Raw genomic sequence first — 10,032 nt, 5'->3', positions numbered from 1 at the left:
AGTAGGAGATAGGAGTATAAACTGGTCTCTCTCAAATATTCAAAGAGGTTACCGATAAACTGATTTTCTAGCGTCCACTTGCGGCAGTCACATTCAAGGTAGCACTCTCACGGATGCCATAGCTGGGCAGGTCCGCAGCAGGCATTTCATGTCGCACAGTTTATCCTTGCTTCAGCAACAATGCCGATGAGCAAGAAAAAAATTGATGGTGTGTATCAGCTTGCCCCAATCCCAAATATACTGCTGTCACTGGAGACAGTGGTCTATAAAATGCAAAAGAAAGAAATTATACGCAGCCATGCTTTACTAGCAGAGATAATGGGTGTCCACACAAAGCATAGGGGCTACTGGATCTCGTGTAACTGCCTCATCATTATGAATAAGGACGGGAATAAAATGTGGGCTGCCTCGACCGGATATTGTTTGTGTTTTGAGTTCAGGACACCACCTAAAGGCATTACAGAAGTCTCAATGTTTTTTTTTTTTTGTTTGATATGAATGGATAACTTATTCTGCATGATTTGAGCTCACTTGAAGCCCATGCATATTTTAAGAAATGCATAACCATAAATACCTTTAGATACACTATATGCTTCACTCATTCAGTTCGGCATTTACTGATGACAAAAATAAGTTGTCCAACTTCCAGAGGGTTGGTCTATCTTTTCCATTAGAGGATGATCGAGTAGTTGGCAGTAATTAAAATCTAATCACTGCATGACCTTGTCTGGCCTTACAGATAGGCATACTGTGCTGTAAGGTGCAAATTGTGAAGGATGGATTTAGAAATGATTTCATGGAATTTCGAAACATGACTGAATTTATTCTGCAAATTCTTTCAAAACTTGAAGCACTTTCAACTGCATGTCGATTTTCGTTCTGTTCTCACTGCCCTGATGTAACACAGGGCATAGACATGGCAAAGCATTCGTCCCTCTCAAGCGGTTTATAGTTGTTAATTTGCAGATACATTTCCCAGCTGTTGAATGAAAGGGTCATTTTTTTTTCTTTTTTAGTGGTCTTGTTTCAGGTCTCAGTGGTGCTAGTGGCAGCTGCTTGATCCAGCAGGCTGGAATAATCAGAGAGGACGATTGTCTCGGAGTGTCCATGAGTGTCCTGGCTATTCTCGCTTTGTAACAGCGATACAGGCTCCACATCACTGTAACCACTGGCAGTATTCTTGAGCAGAAGCTGTGCTGTCATATTTCCAGATGTTCTTCAAATATGCACGATAAATAAAACAGTGGAAGATAGATATCCCGTATTCCAATATGATATACCTCGCCAGCTATATTTTTGTTACTTACCAATATATTGTTACGGTGCGCAATATCTAGATGACGACGACGCACTGGTGTGGTGTGGTGAAGAAGACGACGCTCAAGCTAAGCTGGGTTTGTGCTGGTGGTGTGAGCTTCTGAGAGTTATCTGGCTTTTACCGCTTTGTAAGTTTCCCTTAACATTTGGTGGAGGATTGCTGGAAGTGCACCTGTAGGAAACCTGGATCTCCGTAGTGGCCGCCAGATTGGTACCATCACTATGCCATCCGACGCGACATCAGCTTCAGCTGCACCACCGGCTTCCACAGTCGTCATGACGCAGCCTCGTGATCCGGGCACCTTTTGCGGCACCGACCATGTCGACGTAGAAGACTGGATCGGTATGTACGAGCGAGTAAGCAAGCACAATCATTGGGACGCCACCCTCATGCTCGCAAACGTCATCTTCTATCTGGCGGGTACGGCGCGCGTCTGGTTTGAGACACATGAAGATGATATCACATCCTGGGATATGTGCAAAGAGAAACTTCGCGATCTATTCGGCAAGCCGATCGGACACAAACTCGGCGCACAAAAAGACCTCGCATCCCGTGCCCAGTCTTCCACGGAATCATATTTGTCGTATATTCAAGATATTCTAGCCTTATGCCGAAAAGTGGACAGCGCCATGTCCGAGTCAGACAAAGTTGGTCACATATTAAAGGGCATTGCAAACGATGTTTACAATCTGCTGCTTTGCAAAGACTGTCCGACGGTCGATTCAGTCATCCAAGTTTGCCGGCAGTTTGAGCAAGCAAAACACCGTCGCATTACTCCCCGCTTCGACCGCTTGCCAAATACAGCTGCTACGTCTTCGTGCGAAGACAGTCCAACACTGCAGCAGCCATCGCTGCCTTCAAACTTGACCAGAATTGTTCGCCGAGAGATAGAAGCTATGGCGCCCGTTGCGTTCGCTCCTCAACCGGCAGATGCTATAGCTTTAATACAATCTGTCGTTCGCCAGGAGTTCGCAAATGTGGGCCTCAACGCGAACGTGGGCTTCAACTCTGGCCAGTCTTCTGCACAGCCCTCGTTCCAACCTAATGCACAGCCATCTGTCCAACCCACCGTTCCGGTGGTAGCAGCTGCGGCTCCAACTGCGCCCTTGCCGACGCGATACCGCTACCGCTACCGCAATCCGGACGAATGGCGAACCTCGGATGACCGACCGATCTGCTTCACCTGTTCACGTGTCGGCCATATTTCTCGTCATTGCCGCAGCCGTTGGATTCCGCCACCTCGACCCCGATACTTTCCAAATCGCAGCGCCGAATATCCATACCCAAACCATTTCCGGGATACTCGCTCTCGTGACTTTAACTCGCCAGCTCCGCGCATGTCCAGCCGCTCACCGTCGCCTCAGACCCGGAGGTCCCGCTCGCCCTTACCTCACCGTCCACCATCTCCTCACTTCTCGGGCTCTCTTCCGGAAAACTAACCAATGCAGCTCCCGGAGGTGATGCTGCATTGAAGACCCGGCCCGAAAATCCTCTGCTGACCCTCGCTAATCGCCGCAACCTTCTAGACATCTGTGTGGATGGTGCCCCTGTTACTGCCCTCATTGACACTGGTGCCCAAATTTCAGTCCTCAGCTCATCCTTTCGCCGCCGTCTCAAAAAGGTTGTCACACCCGCCGCTTCATCCGCCGTTCGTGTCGCCGATGGAAGCGTCGCTGCCGTCGTGGGACTGTGCACTGCGCGCGTCAGTATTTCCGGTCGCACTATCCCTGTCCTCTTCACTGTTATCGACCGCTGCCCTCATGACGTGATCCTCGGCATCGACTTTTTAACGGCCCATTCTGCCCTGATTGATTGCTCAACTGGCCTTCTTCGCTTAGACCTGCCCTACTGCCCCGAAACCAGCGATGTCAAGCCCCGCCTCCGATCCGCCGAATTTGTTCGTCTACCACCCGAAGCTGCTATTTATGTTCCGCTGGCCCCGTTCCCCGCAGTTCCTGACGGCACATACGTCACTTGCCCAATTACCAAATTACCGATGTTGTTCTACGTCGCAACATCATACTCCCTCATACCGTTGTGACTGTCACTGCTAACCGCACCTATCTTCCCGTCCTTAACTTCAGCCGCTCGACCCAAGTTTTACCCCATGGCATCGCACTTGCTGATCTGGTTCCTTTGGCGGACTGCGAAGTTGCTGCTCTAACGCCTCAGCATCTGTCGGAGCAGCATATATCAGCTTCTTCACATTCGAACCTCTTTTCAAGCATGATATCTGTGGATCTGCCAGATGACCAAGCCAGAGCTCTCTCCGACCTTTTGCTGTCGTACGCTGATATATTTGATTTCGGGGACCGACCATTGGGCCAAACATCCGTTGTGACCCATCGAATCAATACGGGTGATGCCAGCCCCATCCACAGAAGGCCTTATCGTGTTTCCCTTACTGAGCGGCATGCTATACAGAAAGAAGTTGACAAGATGCTGACGCAAAACATTATTGAGCCTTCCTGCAGACCCTGGGCGTCCCCTGTCGTATTGGTCAAAAAGAAAGACCAAAGTTGGAGGTTTTGTGTGGACTATCGCCACCTTAAATAACAAAGAAAGATGTTTACCCTCTTCCACGAATTGACGACGCGCTTGACTGCTTGCATGGTGCCAGCTATTTTTCTTCTATCGACATGCGTTCAGGCTACTGGCAAATTGCTGTCGACGAACGGGATCGCGAGAAAACCGCATTTGTCACCCCCGACGGACTCTATCAATTCAAGGTGATGCCATTTGGACTCTGTAACGCTCCTGCGACATTCGAGCGCATGATGGACTCGCTCCTCCGTGGCTTCAAGTGGACAACATGTTTATGCTACTTAGATGACGTCGTAGTTTTCTCTTCCACGTTCGCAACCCACCTTGATCGACTTTCTACAGTCCTGGCCGTTTTTCGCCGCGCCGGTCTTCAACTGAACGCCAAAAAATGCAGCTTCGGTAGGCGCCAAATCAAAGTCCTGGGTCATTTGGTTGATGCAAATGGTGTACAGCCCGACCCTGACAAGGTTCGAGCCGTGCGCGAGTTCCCCACCCCACGTAGCTCAAGTGACGTGCGAAGCTTCCTTGGCATTTGCCCCTACTTCCGCCGCTTCATTCGGAACTTCGCAGACATCGCTCGTCCGCTTACCTCTCTTCTGAAGAAAAACGTACCTTTCACATGGGGTTCTGACCAAGCATATGCCTTCACGACGCTTATTTCCGCCCTCACTACACCACCTGTTTTGGCGCACTTCGATCCTTCTGCGCCTACCGAACTGCGCACCGACGCTAGCGGCCATGGTATTGGTGCTGTCCTTGCCCAATCCCAGCATGGGTCCTCCCGCGTCATTGCTTATGCCAGCCGCCTGCTTTCGTCCTCTGAGCGCAATTATTCAATTACAGAGCGGGAATGCCTTGCACTCGTTTGGGCGCTGACCAAATTTCGCCCTTATTTGTTTGGGCGGTCCTTCTGTGTAGTCACAGACCATCATGTTTTGTGTTGGCTGTCCTCACTTAAGGACCCCACTGGCCGTTTAGGTTGCTGGGCCTTGCGAATACAAGAGTACGAGTTTACTGTGGTTCAAGTCCGGCCACTTACACCAAGACGCTGACTGCTTGTCCCGCCATCCCGTAGATCCTCCCGATTTGTCCGACCATACTGCTGACGACTACATTTTGTCCATCTCGGACTTTATAAATATCGCCTCAGAACAGCGTCGGGATCCTGCCCTGCAACCAATTATAGACCAGCTGCGCAACAACCCCGACTCTTCCACCAGCATGTTTGTGCTCCATAACGAGACATTATACAGACGCAACATGCGTCCAGATGGCGCGGACCTTTTACTGGTTGTTCCGGCTCATCTGCGCTCTACTGTCCTCGCCCAACTTCACGACGCCCCTACAGCAGGACACTTGGGAGTATCGCGCACGTACGACCGTGTGCGACGGCGATTTTTCTGGCCTGGTCTTTACCGCTCTGTCCGTCGCTACGTCGCCGCTTGTGAGCTATGTCAGCGCCGTAAGACACCATCGCTTCAACCTAGTGGGCCCCTGCAACCAATCTCAGTGCCGACTGAACCGTTTTCTCGTATGGGCCTCGATCTTCTTGGGCCTTTTCCGACGTCGACGTCTGGAAACAATGGATTGCTGTGGCGACTGATTATGCTACCCGATATGCTATAACCAGGGCCATCCCCACCAGCTGCGCCACCGACGTTGCTGACTTTCTTTTGCATGACGTAATCTTGATTCATGGCACTCCGCGTCAACTGCTCACAGATCGTGGCCGCCGTTTCCTTTCTAAAGTTGTTCATGACCTTCTCCGCTCATGCGCTACTCGTCACCAATTCACCACGGCCTACCATCCGCAAACGAACGGTTTTACTGAGCGCCTTAATCGCACACTGACCGACATGCTATCTATGTATGTGTCCGATCACCATCGTGACTGGGACATCTCCTTACCTTTCGTCACGTTCGCCTATAACTCCTCACGCCATGATACCGCCGGATACTCTCCCTTTTATCTACTTTTCGGCCGCAACCCTTTACTCCCCTTCGACACCTTGCTGCCTCTCGACAACTCTTCCTGTAGTTACGCTTCGGACGCCATCGCCCGCGCTGATGCCGCCCGCCACATTGCTCGAGACCGGCTTGGCGCGTCTCAGTGCTCACAAAAGCGTCGTTATGACCTACATCACCGAGACGTCCACTACCCTCCTGGTTCCCTCGTGCTTCTTTGGCTCCCGGCCCGTCGTGTGGGGATGTGCGAGAAACTTCTGCATCGTTACGTAGGTCCTTACTGCGTCCTGCGACAAGTCACCGATGTGACTTATGAGATCGCCCCTCTACAGCCCAGGTATCCTTCCACAACCCCTCATCCAGAAGTTGTGCACGTCGCCCGTCTGAAACCGTACTATTCAAGTTCTCCTGTGTAGGGTGCTGGGTGCTTCTCCCGCGCGGGGAATACTGTTACGGTGCGCAATATCTAGATGACGACGACGCACTGGTGTGGTGTGGTGAAGAAGACGACGCTCAAGCTAAGCTGGGTTTGTGCTGGTGGTGTGAGCTTCTGAGAGTTATCTGGCTTTTACCGCTTTGTAAGTTTCCCTTAACAATATAAAGTCACCCAACTATTAGTCTGCTTTTACAAATAAGGATACATTTTTAAATACGGTTAGTTGTCAAGAATGCTCTGAAAATTCTCCTTCAAATATAATCCGGCCATGATGCGCAAAATTTAAAAGCATTTCCGGTACTAGCAAATGCTATATCTTGCACTGGCACAACAAGGCTAGCTTATGTCATGGCATGAAAAGAAATGCAAAAGAAGTATTTCAGCAGGCAAACATTTTAAAAATGTGACAATGACTTTTTTTACATACGCTGACATTCCAAAATTTTACAATGCCATTGTCTCTACGTCTAATAGTGAAAGTTCCTCATTATTATTAAAGTTGTAAGAAGGATCGACTGAACCTTCTAATTTTTGCAAGTTCTGCAGTGGTGATAGTACAGAGCTATGAAAAAAGAAAAACTGCGGAAGCACAACCCCTGCTTTTCTGAGTAGGACGAGATTAATTTGCGACTTTATAAAAAAATCTGGCTACTCGCACACTTGTGCCTCACACATACACATTAACTTGCACTCGTAAGTTACTTTATCATCTGAAAAAACTAGTCGACGTAGATATAAAACCCGGCTACGGCAGGCTGTTCAAATGTGCCTACGACCTGTTTTCAACTTTAATCGGAGCCACTCTGCCGCGAAGTTCCCTCTACACGGAGTCACAAACCGAGCAACAAGAAGGTACCATTCGGATGACAACTTTTACGCGCGGGCAGTTCATAATCTATAGGTTGGATACTTACGGCCTTCCTTCAACGCTATCCTTCAAGAATAGCGTCTGTTCATAGTTGAGCCATGAAACATCGTCCTGCACATCTTCGACTTCCTCGGTCCTTGCACTGTTCCTCCGTGGATCCTCCCTCGCCATTAAAATTTGGCGAAACTTATCCCGCAAGGCTTTCCACCTCTTCAGCAGCGACTCTGAAAGAAACTCATCTGTGAGCTTCATCAAGGCCTCACAGCACTCGGTCCACTGAAGGCGATGCAGCACGACAGGCTTACCTGAACTGGGTACATTCGGCAACAGGGCAGCAGCAACTTCTGCCTACAACACATTCTTCTTTTGCCGGTCTTTGTGGTTCTTGTGTCTGACATCCAACAAAACGGGCCTACACTCAATATTCCTTATCAAACATTCATTATCAATGATTGAAAACGACGTGTTCGTGCGCTAGAAGCGATATCCACAGTGCGCAGATGACTCGGAGTACAAACACTGCACGCGGATTTAATTTCGGAAGTCGAAGGAGTTCCTCGTTACGGATAAACGAATCCTCCATCCACGGGGCTGGGACTGGTAGGTCACTGCCGCTTGCGGCGAGGGCTAGCCTGCTACCGAATTTTTATCTGTTGTTGTCTCTGTTTCCACGATATAGGACCCCGGAAACGCAGTGGGCGACACGACGGAGCCAGTCTTCTTTTGATCTCTTATCCACATGGTTTCGCCTGGTTCTAAATCTCGAAGCGGGCGAGCTCCATGTCTGCTGTCGTGATTTTTCTTTTGTTCAGCTGCTTTCTTTCATTTCCACTCTCGGAGAACCTCTTTGTCGATTATAGTTGGTTCCAGTTTGCTGCTTGTCATGGGCAAGGACGTTCGTAGCCTTCGTATCATGAGCAGTTCCGCAGGACTGAAGCAGTAAGCCAGTGGTGTAGCTCTGTAAACCTGCAGAGCTGAGTAACTGTCGCCACTTTTCAATAGGCTCTTCTTGATGCGTACGGCAGCTTCGACGAGACCGTTGCTCTGCGCGGATATCGTGTACTACAGTTAATATTCTCAAAACACCATTTTCGCGCAAACTGGTAGAAAGCTGAACCACTGACCCTTTTGAATTGGGGTCCGTTATCAGTCTACACTTGTACAGGTGTCCCATGCCTTGCGAAAATAGACTTGACATGCATGATGACTTCTGCCACAGTCATTTTTGATAGCAGAGCAATATCCGGGTAGCCAGAATAGTAGTCAGTCACCAAAAGAAAATTTCTTCCTCCACTGTGGAACAAATACATGGCTACTTTCTCCCAGGGTCTCCCTGGAAATTCAGACGGCATGAGTGGCTGTTGCCTGTCTGCTCCTTAATGCACTGTGCACATCTGTGGACGAGTTCTATTTGTTTCGAAATACCCGGCCACCCGACACTTTCACTAGCTCTTGCTCGGCACTTAGCAATTTCTTCATGTCTTTGGTGAATTCTGTCAAGAATTTCTTTGCGCATTGCAGCCGGGACAAGGATCTTTGATCCTTTCATTAGCAACCCGCCTTCAAGTGCGATGTCAGATTTATACTGCCAGTATTCTCTGCATAGAAATGAAATCTCATTTCGATTTGGCCATCCTTTCGTGCTCTACTGGATCAACATTTTACAAACCGGATCCTTTGACTGCTCCGTTTTGATTTCTACAAGTCTCTTGACTCTCACTGGAAGATAAGCAATTATTCATCGAACGTAGCATGCAACTTCTTCCTCAAGATCACTGTTGCCCTTTTCAGGAAGTGGCTGTCGAGACAGTGTGTCAACAGCAACTAGATCTTATCCAGGGACATGCACTATGTCATATGAAAACCGCACCATACGCATTATCATTCTCTGTAAACGAGGCGTTATATCTGCCAAATTCTTTGTTTTTAAAATGGGCGCCAAAGGTTTGTGGTCGGTTTCAATTACGAAGAGAAGTTCGGTGACGTATTTCCGAAACCTCTCACAGGCCCAGGTTACTGCGACACCTTTTTTTTTTTTTCAATTTGAGCGTGCCTAATTGTTTCTGTCTCCGACAAAGTACGGGAAGCGTACTCAACGGGTTGATACCCTCGCGCGTTTCATAGACGCTCACGCTGACTAGCTTCGTAAAGTCAAGCACGCGCTCGAACGCCGGGGCACAGAGCTCACAGTAATTGAGATCACCGAACATTCAATCACAATAACGCGCACTGCACGCCAGTAAAACTACTTATTTCACTTAGCACTCATAAACGCATAAACGCTATAAAAATTTTTTGAGGGAGACATGGGACAAACGGGCGTTACAAATAGCGTTTCCTGCTTCTTTTTAATGAATTATGTTTTTGGATGGCAACACTGTAAATGACAGCTGACGAGCTTGCAGACAATACAGTGCTGAGAAGAGCTGCGCATTGCTGGCGTTGTTTTTGTGCTCAATGCTCTTTTAACGCAAAACGGTACCGCGGATTATTTAAGAAGAAAAGGAACTCCTGGCCTCTCTCGTATGTAGGTTTCTCCATGTGATAAAAATAAAAAACGATGCCGCCTCTTGTCAAAGAAGAAAAAGAAATAGATGGGGAGGAATCGCAAGAAAATATCATTCGAACCATGGGTAACGCCACGCGATCAAGCCCAGCTCAAACTGCTGGATGAACTTAAAACGAAAGTCAATGGGGGGGGGGGGGGGCTAATTAAAAGCGGGAGCGCCACAAGGCCGGTAAGTGGACGTTGAAACTTTGCAAAACTGCCGATTTGTCTGCTCGTCTCCATGTTCTGTACGAGTGCACGACAACTGGGTGCGTAATAAGCGTAAATTGGTGGTAAGCGCTAGGTTCTGCAGTGCATGGTTATGTGAATAGTAGAGCAAGTAGGCTCTGAAT

General features: G+C 48.8%; 1 pseudogene; it reads right to left on the bottom strand.

Annotated features, from left to right (window-relative positions):
- Positions 1-821: 821 nt before the first annotated feature.
- Positions 822-7,302, bottom strand: LOC146184836 (uncharacterized; annotated as a pseudogene).
- Between the last annotated feature and the right edge of the window lie 2,730 nt (positions 7,303-10,032).

The sequence above is a fragment of the Amblyomma maculatum genome, chromosome 7, assembly GCF_055883805.1.
Source record: "Amblyomma maculatum isolate TAMU_Amacu chromosome 7, ASM5588380v1, whole genome shotgun sequence".
Lineage (NCBI taxonomy): Eukaryota > Metazoa > Arthropoda > Arachnida > Ixodida > Ixodidae > Amblyomma > Amblyomma maculatum.
Note: the sequence above shows the minus strand (reverse complement) of the source record. Positions and strands in the feature narration are given on the sequence as shown.